Source organism: Macaca mulatta, chromosome 7 (assembly GCF_049350105.2).
Source record: "Macaca mulatta isolate MMU2019108-1 chromosome 7, T2T-MMU8v2.0, whole genome shotgun sequence".
Classification (NCBI taxonomy): Eukaryota; Metazoa; Chordata; class Mammalia; order Primates; family Cercopithecidae; genus Macaca; species Macaca mulatta.
The window spans coordinates 30173305-30187469 of record NC_133412.1 but is presented as its reverse complement, the minus strand read 5'-3'; the positions used below and the strand labels follow the sequence as shown (position 1 = coordinate 30187469).

At 42.6% G+C, this 14165-nt stretch overlaps 1 pseudogene; it reads right to left on the bottom strand.

The window, feature by feature from the left end:
- Positions 1-1048: 1048 nt before the first annotated feature.
- Positions 1049-3466, bottom strand: LOC144329445 (small ribosomal subunit protein uS2B pseudogene; annotated as a pseudogene).
- Positions 3467-14165: the final 10699 nt, after the last annotated feature.

Below are 14165 nucleotides of genomic sequence, written 5' to 3'. Positions count from 1 at the left end.
TCATTGAGTATGTTAGCTATTGGCTTGTCATACATGTCCTTTTTCTGTTGAGATACAGTCCTATTTGCTGATAGTGTTTATCATGAAAGGGTGCTAAATTTTGTCAGATGCTTTTTTTTTTTTTTTTTGCATCTATTGAGAAGATCATGTGATTTTTATTCTTCATTCTGTTAATGTGGTATACACATTAATTGATTTACTTATGTTGAAAATGCTAATATTTTTCAGGATTTTTGCATCCATGTTCATCGGGTGTATTGGCCTATAGTTTTCTCGTGGCATCTTTGTCTAGCTCTGCTAGCAGGGTGATGCTAGCCTCATAAAAAGAATTTGGAATGTTTTCTTCTCTTTTATTATTTGGGAGAGTTTTCAAATGATTGGTATTAGTGGCTGAATGTGGTGGCTCACACCTGTGATCCCAGCTACCAGAGAGGCTGAAGCAAAAGGATCCCTTGAGCCCAGGAGTTTGAGGTTAGAGTGAGCTATGATCATGCCACTGCAGTTCAACCTGGGTGACGGAGTGAAACCCAATCTTAAATAAATAAATAAAAATAAAAAGAATTGGCATTAATTCCTCTTTAAATGTTTGGTAGAATTGACCTGTAAGGCTATCTGGTTTTTCTTTGTTAAAAAGTTTTTCATTGCTGAGTAAATCTCCTTATTTGTCACTGGTCTGATTAGATTTTCTGTTTCTTCTTGATTCAGTTGTGATCAGTTGTATGTTTCTAGGAACGTATCTATTTCTCCTAGTTATCTAATTTGTTGGTGTATTATTGTTTATAATAGTATTTTATGATCTCTTTATTTCTGAGTCATTAGTATTACATTTTTAAAAGATCATTCTGTATCTTTTAACTATCAGAAACTCTCATTCATTGCTAGTGGGAATGCAAAATGGTATGACCACTTTGGAAGACAGTTTTGCAGTTTTTTAGAAAACTAAACACATTCTTATTATATGATCCAGTGATAATATTCCTTAGGATTTACTCAAAGGAGTTGAAAAACTGTGTTCACACAAAAACTGCACACATATGTTTATAGCAGCTTTATTCATAATTGCCAAAATGTGGAAGCAACCAAGATGTCTTTCAGTAGGTAAATGAATAAATAAACTGTGGTACATTTAGACAATAGATGGAATATTACTCAGCACTAAAAAGAAATGAGCTATCAAGCCAGAAAAAAGACGTGGAAGAAACTTAATTGCGTATTACTAAAAGAAAGAAGCCCACCTGAAAAGGCTACATGTTGTATGATTCCAACCACATGACACTCTGTAAAAGACAAAACTATGATAACAGTAATAAGATCAGTGGTTGCCAGGGACTGTGGGGAGGGAGAGATGAGTAGGCAGGGCACAAAAGATTTGCAGGGCAGTGAAACAATTCTGTATGATACTATAATGGTGGACACATGACATTATACATTTGCTAAAACCCAGAGAACGTTCAACACCAACAGTGAGCTCTAATTTAAATTATAGACTTTGGGTAATTATAATGCATCAGTGTAGGTTAAGCAATTGTAACAAATGTACCGCTCTGGTGAAAGAGGTTTGTAATGGTAGAGGCTGTGCATGGGAAGTGAGATGGGTGTAAAATGGAAAAATTTCAGTATCTTTAACTCAATTTTGCTGTGAGCCTAAAACTTATCTAAAAATTAAGTATTTTTGTTTGGAAATTGATATTTATTTTCCACCAACCTTATTTCCATGTTGCTTAAGAGCCCATGCAAAAACAGGTTAAGACCATTCAGAGGTTGCTCCTACCCACTCAGTGGCCTGAGCAGTGGAAGCTGCAGACCAGTCTTCCGTGGCAGACTGAGTGCTCCAGTCTTTAGTAGGGAACTGCTGAATAGGCACAGAGGGTGCCTGCACTCCTTCAGACCAGCCTGCAACCTTAGGCTGAGTAGCAGTGAACTTAGGAGCTAGAGCAGTTCATTCACCCTGAAATTCCTCCTTGGTCACAGCCTTTTCAGCAGCAGCCTGCTCTTCTTTTTCAATCTCTTCAGGATCTCTGTAGAAGTAGAGATTAGGCATGACCTCCCACGGGTGTTCACAGGAAATGGTGCCACGCATGCGCAGAACTTCCCAAGCCAGCATCCACCGTATCAAACCCACTGAGTGAGCTCCCTTGTTGCAAGGATGGCACAGAGCAATGATAGGTAGGTTAACATAAGATGCCTCCATGACAGGCTGGTGAACCCGTGGCTCCCAGAAGGCTGCCTAGATCTGGTTAGTGAAGGTTCCAGGAATGAAGCAGCCAGCAATTGGAGTGGCTCCTGTGGCAGCAACAAACTTCATCATGGCCCTCTGGCCGGTATTCCTAGAGGATATGACACTGACATCAGCAGGGTTTTCAATGGCAACAATGGCACGAGCTGCCAGCAGAAGCTTCTCCTGAGTCCTCTTCAGATTTATGGTGTGGATGCCATCACTTTTCCTCTTACAGATGTACTGTTCCATCTGGAAGTCAAGATTGGTTCCACCTAAGTAGGTTCCGGCTGCAAGGAACTTAAGGACATCCTCCTCCTTCATTTGCAGGGCATCAAGGGCTCCAGACATTGTGAAAGTTTCCCTTTAAGTTATGACAGGAATCCAGAACAACGCCGAATGGACCCCTCTGTGGGTAGAGCAGAAAGGCAAAATTAAGTATTTTTTAATAAAGATCATTCTGGAAACTGTATGAAAGTGAAATAGAGACAGCTGAAGGTAGAAGTAGAGAAATAAGTGAGGAAGCTACGTTGGTCTAGTTAGGAAATAAAGGAAGCCAGCATTGAGATAGTAGTGGTTGAGGTAGGGGAGACAGGAGCAGAATTGGAGAATGTTTTGAAGGTAGAACTGACAGGTTTGTTGATGGACTCGACGTTGATGGAAATTTGAAGGAAAAACAGATTTTTGACCTGATAATACTAAGAAAGGAAAACTAAGGGAGAAACAGATTTGGAGTGGAATCAAAATCTCTGCCCTGGATATTGACTAGAAGTAAGCATGCCATTGTGGAAGCAGAAGGGATTTAAAGAGTCACAGGCAAGAATTCAAACACTCACCAGCTATAATCCTCAACTAGAAACCCAGAATCCAGAACCATAAACCAGAATACTGAAATGCTACAGCCTCTATCCCTTTCTTGTGAAAATCAGGAGACAAGGACCACAGGAAGGGACATAGATCCAATTGCATGCACCTTCTGAGAGCTGAGGTAAGCTGGTATGCTTGTATAAGCCTGGTGTAGTCTCCTGCCCAAGAGGAAAGTAAACTCTACATTGCTGTAGCAAGAAAGCTGCTTAAACCTTCAGCCAATAACCCAGTTCCAGACCATGTGCCCAGACAAGGACACAGAAAAGAACTCATTAGATGAAGAATAAGGCAATGCCTTTTGCCTTGGGAAAGTTGGGACCTTCCACAGTAAAATGGATTCAACTATCATGAACTAATGGGTGAAGCCCTGTGTTGGGTACTACAGAGCAGCTTCAGCAGTGTATAAGACAAACCCCAGATCTTCAAAGAGATGTTAGCCAAGCGTACTTCAGAACATGGCTAGAAGCCGGACATCTGATCCTGACATGTGAGAGAAAAATGCTCACCCCATACCACCCTCCACCTTCACACCTTCCTGGAATCTTTTTGCAGAAAGTAAGTTGAGTTTTCCAATACGCTATGTTAAAAGGCATCATGAGGGTGTGAACTTGAGAAAGTTTGGAGTGAACTCCTATCTCTACCATCTGCTTCTGCCAGTCCTGGCTTCTTGCCACAAGAGCACACAGTGACATGTCAATCAAAGCTTTCTTCATAGCAGGGAGGTAAAGAGGTCTATAAAGAGATGGGGAGGCCAGGTACAGTGGCTCATGCCTGTAATCCCAGCACTTTGGGAGGCCAAGGCTGGCGGATCACCTGAGGTCAGGAGTTTGTGACCGCCCTGGCCAACATGGTGAAACCCCGTCTCTACTTAAAAAATGCAAAAATTAGCTGGGCGTGGTGGTGGGCACCTATAATCCCAGCTACTCAGGAGGCTGATGCAGGAGAGTCGCTTGAACCCGGGAGTCAGAAGTTGCAGTGAGCCTAGATTGAGCCATTGCACTCCAGCCTGGGGGATAGAGCAAGACTCCGTCTCAAAAAAAAAAAAAAAAAAAAAAAAAGATGGGGAGTGATTTTCACAACTGCTTGACATGGCATCCTTCAAGAGCCCAATGATCATGCTCTCTATCCCTTCTTAAGGGGTCCTGGGTTCTGCTCCTCACCCTTCTGACCTACAAGGAGGTTCTGTTCTTGATTTTTTCTTAAGTCAAATGAGGACTATAACATTGTGCATTATAGCATTTGCATGGGGCAATTACCTGCCTGGTCTACCTTCCTTCTCCTATTCCTCACCTGTGACAGGCATCACTAATTGAACATGGTGTGCTTTTCCACTGAGTAAGGATGCAACCTCAGAAATCCTTTTCATCATGTCACTATAGACAGCACTGCTCATCAAAATTACTATGTGAGGTAAAAACCTATTTCCCATCTCTGGCACAGTAGTCAGCAGCAGAGAGTTTAGAATCAAATACAGTTCTGAATCCTGAATTTATCATTATTGGTCTTGGGACCTTGGATCTCAGTGTCACTGTTTATTAGCTATTTAACTTTGGACACGTTAACTAAATCCTCTAAGTCTCAGTTTCTTCTTCTTCTGTTCTTCAGAAAGCCCATGTACCAGAAAGCTTAGGTCGTGGGGACATATTTAGATTGAGGGGAATCAGGCAAGGCTTCCCTGAAGAGAGACAACTTGGGCTGAGACATGGGCAAAGATGGGAGTGCTCTCTCTCCTCAAGGAGAAAAGATGCCACATAAGAGAAGATCCGTGAGGACCGAGCATGGAGCTCAAAGGGTTGACAGGCAAGGGCCACACCACTTACGGCTTTTAGAAGATGTTAGGAATTATGGTCATTGTCCAAAATGCCATGGTTGACCACACAAAGGATCAAGCAGGATGGGAGATGTGATTAATTTCCAATCTGGAAGACACGTCCACTGAATCTCCTATGGCAAAAATGTATCAGTGACCAGTGAGGACAAGGGTGGAGATGAGAGGACCAGCTGGGAAGCTACTATAGTGCTTAGGGAAAAAGTCATGGTGACTCAGACTAGCGAGGCAGCTTTGGAGCCTGAGAGAAGCAGAGGGAAATCAGAAATATATAAAAGGCTACACTGAGGAGGACTTGGTGATGAATTCAGGGTAAGGTCAAGGATGACTCCTGGAGTTTTGGCTTAGCCTTCTGGGTGAATAGTGGTAGCATTCGTTAAGACAATAAATACCAAAGAAGACCACATACTTTTTGTTTTGTTTTGTTTCGTACTGTTTTGTTTTGTTTTGTTTTGTTTTGTTTTTCTGTGGGGGGAAATCTGTAGATCCAAGTAAAAGTGTTAAATAGTCAGCTAAACATACAATAGCAAGAACGCAAACTAAGGATGAAATAATGAAGTCCAAAATCAGTCATGCTGGCGTATTTAACCAATGCTTGAACTGACGTATACTCCCAAAAGGCCCCCTCCCTGAGATCACCAAGAGAAGATAATTCCAGCAGATCTTCTGAGCCCAGTTTGAACACATAAAACCTACGGCAGTACTGACATCTACCCAAATGCCTACACTGAGAACACTTGTTCTTGCTACTTTTGCACAGAGTCTGGATGCAAAGTAATTGGTCCTAGAATCATAGAAGGCTAGGTGTAAGAGAATGCTGCTCTCTGGCCATGTGGAGATATACTGGGATGCAGCAAGCTAGAAAGACAAGGTGCTAGCCTCAGAGAAAGAACACCTAGATAATCACCCTGCCCACTAACACTTTGCTGGCCTCCTTTTACTGATGCAAAAGTTGAGGCCCTTAGAAGTGAAACGACTTGTCCAAGTTTACAATGGGAGTTAGTTGCAAAACAAGGACCTAAATCTATACACTCCCAAAACTTTTTAGCATTTACATTTTTCAAAATTATTTAAATCGACAATCACTCATGGAGAGTAAATGGAAGAGTTATTAGCAAATCCATGAGTTTAACCTGTGTTCAGACTTCGGGTTTCATTTATTCGTTCAACAAACATACACTCATTTAACAAACACACAGTACCTACTGTCAGGCATAAGGCCAAAGAGAAAGTTGGTAAAAATTCAGACTTTAGTTAGTTCAAGGACTGGACAAAGGACTTGACTGTGCAAGTGAAATATAAAGTTTTGAAAATTAAATCATATTTGTAGGAATTTGAAAACTTTTTCCAACTTTCTAAAGATACTTTCCAAAGATCTGCATAAGAATTCACTTTCATCAAGGGATTTGTCTTCATGAAGCCTGAGGTTTAGAAGCTCAAGTAGCCACAAGGATTTGATTTTCATGGAGGGCAAGAGCACACAAAAGGTTTGACTCCTACCTGCTTTCTGCAAGGAACATGCTCCCTCACATAGGATCAGAAAGATTGTGTTCCACAAGTAACAATGGCCCTGGCACACGAGGGTCATAGATTTAGTTCAGAGAGGCCTCTAGAAGTTCAGATCTCTATCAGGAACAGCCCAATGTATTTGAGCCCCTTTGATATCTGGCTATCAGGATGAAAACAGAACTTGTGACACGAGATACTTCTGATGAACCACAGTAGGCAAGGAGTCTTTATTGCTATTCTGCCTGGAGTTAGCTAAAAAAAGAAGCTGAATAAAAAATAAGAGCAAAGGAAAAGATTAACTGGGGCCTCCCAAAGCTTAAACTTGCTGCTCTAGTTTGTGTTTTGTACAGACTTCATATTCTTTGTTTCTTTAGCCCCCTACATGGGACACTGGATTACTTATATACTCTTATTTAAGTTATGACTAAAGGCAAACTGGAGCGTTCACACCACACAAGTGTTCTCAACCTTCTCCTTAGGTTTACATTGTCTACACAAATTTAAGGCCAAAATGGGTAAGTTTGATAATATAAAATGAATGTGACATTTTATAGCCATGAAAATTAAAATTATGAGGCCTAGACAGCAATGTAAAAAAATGCTTATGATATGTTATTAGTAAAAGAATTAAATGATCACATATGCTTTGATTGTGACTCAAGAAAACAGGTTTGAATTCAGTAAGACTAGATATCGAACTAGCATATTGCTATTTGTAAATGATCAAGTGTTGGATTAAAGTGATAGGTTTAAGGATTAGTACAGAAGAAGGAATGTTTTTCAGTGTTCTTTAATTTGTTCCAGGGTTTTTTTAATTCATTTTTGATAGGGTGTGAACTCAGTAGGGTAGAGAAATGGTTCCCACAAGAAGCAGGTGATCAAATGGAATTTTTTCACTTTTTCCTTTTGTCTGCATGTTTGTAATCATTATTTGTGCGATTTCAGTGAGTAACAAATCAGAAGACATTTATTTGAAACTAAAGTCTTGATGAAAATTTCATAAGGAATAACTAACATCATTGGATCCCCATTTACACAGGGAGAATCTGTGAGACCATGAATTTGGAGTTTGAAAAAAAAGAAAAGAAAAGAAAGGCTTGGATCAAATCCCAATCTGGCCATTTCCTTCATTTCCTCACCTGTGAAGTGGGAAGGAGAAGGAAGAAATGTTCGCTGAGTGCTGACTATGCACCAAGCTCTGGGCTGAGCAATTTCCCATACATCATTTCATCTCATCTTCACATCAGCCCCAGGAGACAGTATTAGCCTTCAGTTTACTGATAACGACAAGGAGGCTTCAAGACATTAAATAATGTATCCACAGTCATACAGCTTACTAGGAAATGGCCAAGCCAGGATCCACATTTAAGATTGTCCATCCCCAGAATCTGCCCCTTTCACTCTCTGCATGCAGCCTTGCAGGGTTATTCTGTGAATCAGAATCTCAATATCTGGTACCATGAAAACTTAATGAGCCATGTCTCTAGTTTCTTTGGCAAGGAAAGAGTCGTTTTCCCTTTGCCACTGAGTGAGCCTCTGCCCAATCCCATCCATCCTGTGAAGAACAGGCACCACATGTGGGGTGTGAGCTATGGGGTGGGAGGCAGGCCTCTCTCTCCACACTGGCCCTGCAGTCCCAGCAAAGCAGCAGCATCAGAAGTAGAGCAGCACTGGACACCTAGCAGAGTCCATAGGGCTCTCTCCAAGCCAAACAATATGTCTCATCCTGAGCACTCTCCAAGCCAAACAATGTGTTGATGCTCAACCTTCAGTAAGTTGTTCTGCCTTGCCCGATCAGAGCAGAAAGAGAAGGAAGAGGGACCAGCAGGAGGATGGTGGGGGTGGAGAGGGGTGCCAAAGGCTTCAACAGGGTCCAAAAGGGCAGTATAGCCAGGTTTTAATTCCATTTTAGAACAGACTCCTCATTCCAATTTAGAATTGCTCCACAGAGAGAACATAAAGGTATTTATGTATTAACTGGGATTCACCATAATCATATAAACAGAACTTGCCTTTCTTTTTCACTTTTTGTTCACAGTAAGGTGGGGATTATTTCCCCCTTCTTAATACAATCAAGATTTTTTTCCCCTCAACCACAAGAAGAGAGTAGGAACATTAACAACCCCAAACTCTGTTCAAGAATATCATCTTTTCTCAGGCCTTTTCACATTACAATACATTTTTAAAATAGGATGGAGAGCAGAATTAAAGACAGACACCTCCCTAGTATTTTGAAATCATTATGAGTTACAATCCTTTTGATGTAAAGGGTCTCTTTTTCTAAGCATGATGTCTTTTATGTAACGAGTAAAAAAATGTTCCTGGTAACAAATGCATCAGGAAAAAAAAGGTTAGAAAAAAATGGAAATCCTGTTTGTGTCCATAGGTGAATTGCTGCTGTGAGGCGGCTGCAATTTGACTTTCTACAAAAAGGGTCACTGAACAGAAGGTCAGGCAGCTGGCCATTTCCATTTCAAAGATGCTATCGAAAGGCCAAGAGGCAGTTCACCCAGCAGCCCTTTAGCAAACAAGATTTTCTCCTCTCTCATTTATGATATTTTTTTATGCCAAATAGTTTAGTGAGAAGATCCCTGATTCATTTCCTCCAGAACACAAGTGGCTTGTGTGAGGTTTGGATAGGACTTTAGTGTAAAGAATTGGAGCAGTTTTGAGTAATGAGGAGCCATTTGGTGGCCACTTATCAAAGGTTTTGCAGCAAGGCAATAAATCACAACAGAGCCCCTTCACTCAGGCTGAGACAACTGGAGAAAGGTACCTCCGTTATTAGGAATTATGGCTCGTCACGTCTGCAATGAGAGATCTCAGCTTTACAAACACCTCGCTGATTAATCAAGAGCCCCTTGCAGAAACCCTAGGAGGAAGGCACAAAATTCAAGGAGACTGTGATTTGGGTTGGGTTTGATGTCGGAGACTAGATCTCACCTAGCAACTATGGCCAGACAAAATGATGCTGGCAGAGCTAGAAGTTACACATTCCTAAATTTCACTGGCCTCTATGACTTAAACACAACACAAATAGAAGGTGGACTGGAATATGGAAGAGCAGTCACCCAGTCTAATGTTGTTCACTGTGGAAATACCCCATGAAGAGCAGGTCACCTGTCACCACACACAAACACACACACACACACATACACACAAAGTAGAAGGAGGCAATACTGCTCAGCCTGCCTGTTGAGGAAATCAGGGCAGGCTGGACAGAGCTAAGAGAATCTTGGACCCACTTGTGATTAGAACCGCCAGCAAGAGTGGACCCAGAGGACAAGCCCAGTTCTAGCAGGGCCAAAGGTCAAAACCAGGGAAGCTGTATCCATCGACTGGTACAGAAATGCAAAGGAAAGCTAAGAAAAGGTCAGGAGCTGCATAAATATAGGAATAGGGCGACACAAAGAGCAAGGGTGGATGAAAAATACAAGGCCCAGGATAATGACTTTAAACAGGGTGCTTGCAGAAGGGGCTTTGTCGTGAGACAAGGAATGGTATCTAGTGAGGTTTCAAGTCATTGGCCAGGCCAGATACTTATAGGCCCTAATGTCCTAATGTTCCCTGGAGCTGTCTTTAAAAAGCCCTCATACTTTGCCATCTTTAACCCTTTTCTCTGTAAAATGATACAAATGGCTTCCCAGCTTGTCCTTTTACCCCCACAACAGCATGAGACTTGATTGACCCTTTCCTGGATGACCAGTCATTAAGGCCTCAGAGCAGCCATGGAAATCACGTAGAGGTCAAGGTGGGGTCTAGAAACAGCCCCCTGGGAGAGGAAGCCAGTGAGTTCTTTGCTGCTTTAGCCATGCTGTAAGCTCTCTAACACTCTTGAGGGGAAAAAAAATGAAGAAAAAAAAAAAGACGAATAACCCGTGTATTCTGAAGATTGTACTTAATATTATGGAGGAAAAGTGTGACTTCCTCTCCAAATGTTCTAGTAGTTTTCCCTGAGCACAGTTTAAGATGTAATATAATGGATAACCTTGCACTATTTTATCATTTCATCTTTTTAAAAGACCCTTATTTAAATCATTTTATGTTTACAGAATGAAAAAGGACATCCTCTCTTGCTATTTGTTTAGACTTTTCCAAAAATACTGTCTCCAATGCTTAAAAGAGATGTCTGCTATAGGCAAAAAGACAGAGGGAGGGATGGAGGGAGGGAGAGACAGAAATAGAGAGAGGGAGGAAAGGGAGGGGAGGAGGGAGGGAAGGAGGGAGGGAGGAAGGAAGGGAAAGGGAGAGAGACAAATCTGACTGCTGCACTGGCTCCTGCAGAAGCAATCACTGGTGGCTGTCAGAACTCTCGCTAAATGAAGGTCCGTCTTATCAGGCGTTGACTCTGCTTCTGTACACCTAATTGTGTGGCCTTGACTATGATGGAATTTGTTCCTTAAGGAAAAGGGAAAACATGAGTCTTAGTGCTTAAATAGCAAGGTATCTTCTGAAATAATAAATAACCCAGAGGTTGGATTTGGCAGCAAAGAAGACTACTTCCTATGTCCTCCCCCGAGGTGCCCCGAGCAGCTGCAGTCATTAGAGAGGGAGAGTTCGAGAGGATGATGGCCTGAGTGGAGAGGATAAGAAGGAAAGAGTGAGGTGATGTCATAGAAGAGAGAAGAGGTCTGACTGGATTCTCTGCCCATGACAGCTAGGCTTTTACCAGTTTGGAGCAATACACTTTGAATAGCATGACCTGCAGCTCTTCAGTCATTGGACAAATTCATTAATAAAAACTTTTCAGAGCCCTGCCTAGTAGTTTCTCAATGGCAGCTGGTGGGACTCAAGACCTACAGCAACTAAATCCAGACTCACAGTGGTATTGTCACTACCCACAACGTCTCTCTGAACTCGTTATGCTAACAGTCTGTCCATCCACTCCAGCCCCACATTCTGCAGCCCCCATTGCAGAGACCCTGCAAGCCCAAGAGAATGCCATGTTCACACTTCCAAGCAGGCTCCCGTGGCCGGCCCCCCATATGAGCCTTGGCTTAGGGCACAGCCAGCAGAGGTAAGAAGCATGTATGTGGCCGTGGTCAGATTTTCACATTCCTGCTGAACATAATAGATGACCCTATGGATTCCATCAGAATTCCTGGAGCGAGGAAAGAACTTCCGCATCCAAGAAATGTGGACTGGAAGTAATCTGACTGAAATTCACCCTTTAAGCATGAAGATGATTGAGGGAGCTGGCAATGGCCCATAATAATTATGTCTTCTGTTTCTACCGTGCTAAAGCCGTTTCATCTACTTGTTTTCTTTATACATAAAAATTTTGTTGGGTTGTTGTTATCCGTCCCATTTTACATATGAGGAAAACCGAGGCTTTAATAGGCTGATCGGCTGTTCCAAGCTAGTAAATGTCAGAGCCAAGACAGACACTCCGATCCTCTGACTCCAAGCCCAATTGTCCCAGAGCCAGGAGTGGTCTGCTTAAGGCATGAGGAAAACTCTTTCAGTCTAAGCAATCAACCCTTAGTGTCCTGAGACAGAGCTGAGGGTTCTGATTGTTTAACATTCCTTTGACTTGAAGAATAAAATCTCCAGTGTCTTTTCTGGACAGCTGTCAATTTGCTAACTTAGCCCCAAATGAGGCAGTGAGACAAGAGGAACAGAGAGCTAGCTACATATTCCCGTAAATTCTGGTGGGTGGCAAACCAACAGCACAAAGTCCCTAGACTCTCAGGAAGTAGCTGGAAGTTCCCTAATACCAGCTAGCAAGCAGGAAGATGGAGAGAAACAGGTAGGGGTAAAGGAAAGAAAAGTAGAGACTGTCCACTCAGAGAGAGGAACCACCAGGAATTATGAGGGGGCTGCAGAAAACAAGAAGACCACAATCTGTCTCTTCTCTAGGCGGGCCTGACGCAGGCACTAGCTAGACGGAAGGAGGGAGAGTGCCCAAGGGTACGACTCAGGGGAGCACCCTGGCCTGGCCAACTTCTCCTCCTAAGCCCTCTGGACCTCAATCTAAAAATCTCATGTAACACTCTTTACCCTGGGTTACTAGCAAGATAAGCTTGTCTCTAGTTGAGAGGGGCCATCTTGCCATACCTGTGCTTGCAGGAGAACAATCAGCCCCTCAACACTCAGAGATGGCCAGTTTTCTCCCTCTGTGACTCCATCCACCAACACTGTCACAGAGCTGATGCATCTGCAGTGCTGTCAAGACAGGACAGCAGGGCTGTAGTGAAAAGAGCATGAACCCCAATTTGGGCCAGGGGAAGGAAAGAACAAACACCTATTGAGTTTCCACTCTGTACTGTATCCTGTGCCAGGCACTTAGGCATTGTGTATACTCATTTAATCCTCCCAACAGCCCTATAGGGTAGGCATCATTACATTCATTTTACAGTTGAGGAAACTGAGTCTCAGCCATTGAGTAACTTATTCAAGGTCACACAGCCAAACAGGAAAGGCAGAATCCAAACATTATGGCATTGTTTATGTTCTTCCCATTACACTAAGCAGCTTCAATGAATTTAATAGGATTATTTCAAGAACTAAATGATACAATGTTAATAAAACCTGGGATAAACCTAAAGTGCTATGCAAATATTAGCTCTGTGTGTGCACAAACAACACTCACATATAGGCAAGTAGTCAGATCTACAGTTCACTGTACAGAATAGACATGTGAGTTAGTATCAGTTGTGTTTCTCTCCGCAAAGCAAATATCTGTACTTTACACAATTCCCCTGTGAACCCCATCATCAACAGAACCATTAAATGCGGTCCCCAGATGAAGTATGAGCATGCTGGTCAAAAATGGATATTCACAGGCTGAAAGCACTTTATGATTATCAAGGGACAAAAAATGAATTAAAATCACACCCTGCTAAGTGCCACAGAAGTATTTTCAAATTAGCATCGTTGCTGCTATCTCCCCAGTCCCTGGCATGTGGGTTATACCTGCTGACATGTCCCTCAGGAAAACTAATATGTTCAAATCAGACCGGAGACAGATGATTACAGTTTATTTTCTGTGCCAGTGACAACAGAAACAGGCCAGCTTTGTCAAAGGGGTAAAGTTCTATGGTCCTGCTCCCTGTCTTAATGAAATGTGTGCCTTTTCAGAGGGTCATTTCTATTATTTATAAGTTCCCAGCAAAGCTGGGCCTACGGTAAGGCAAGTAGGGACACAAAATTTAAGAGAACTCATTCTCTGGGTCAAGCAAGTGCCGACTCTATACTTGCCCCTCCCTGGGAGTGAGTACACCCTTGAATTTTGCATGCTTGGTATCTTGCTTGCCTTACCCTAACCCAGGTCCTAGCATCAGCACAGGAACCCACCAATGAAAGAGGGTAGGAGTCGCTTGGAGGAGTGGCTGCCCCCAGAGAGTGCAAGAGAAGCCTCCAAGAGTCTGGTGATAAACTTCTCTAAACTACAACCAAGAGAAACCAATATATGGAAATACATAAGGACCAGATAATACAATTGCCCCAGCATTTAGAAACCATGCCATACACTCCATGGTTCAGGCCCCCATCCTTCCATTATCCCAAAATCTGCGTCACAAGGGAAGAAGAGGGCAAGAAGGGAGAGTTAGTAGGGCCGTGTGTCTCTGCAGGTTGTCTTACCTCCTCCCCATTTCTAAGCTCCAACATAACACAGAGGAAGGCGTGAGGGCAGGACAAAGGGCTTTCCAGCCTGCACAGCTTCTATCATCCTGTCATTCTATCATGTTAGAAGCCCCAGTCTGATGCAGCACCTAGTCACAGGTGAGAATTGCTATGCAATCA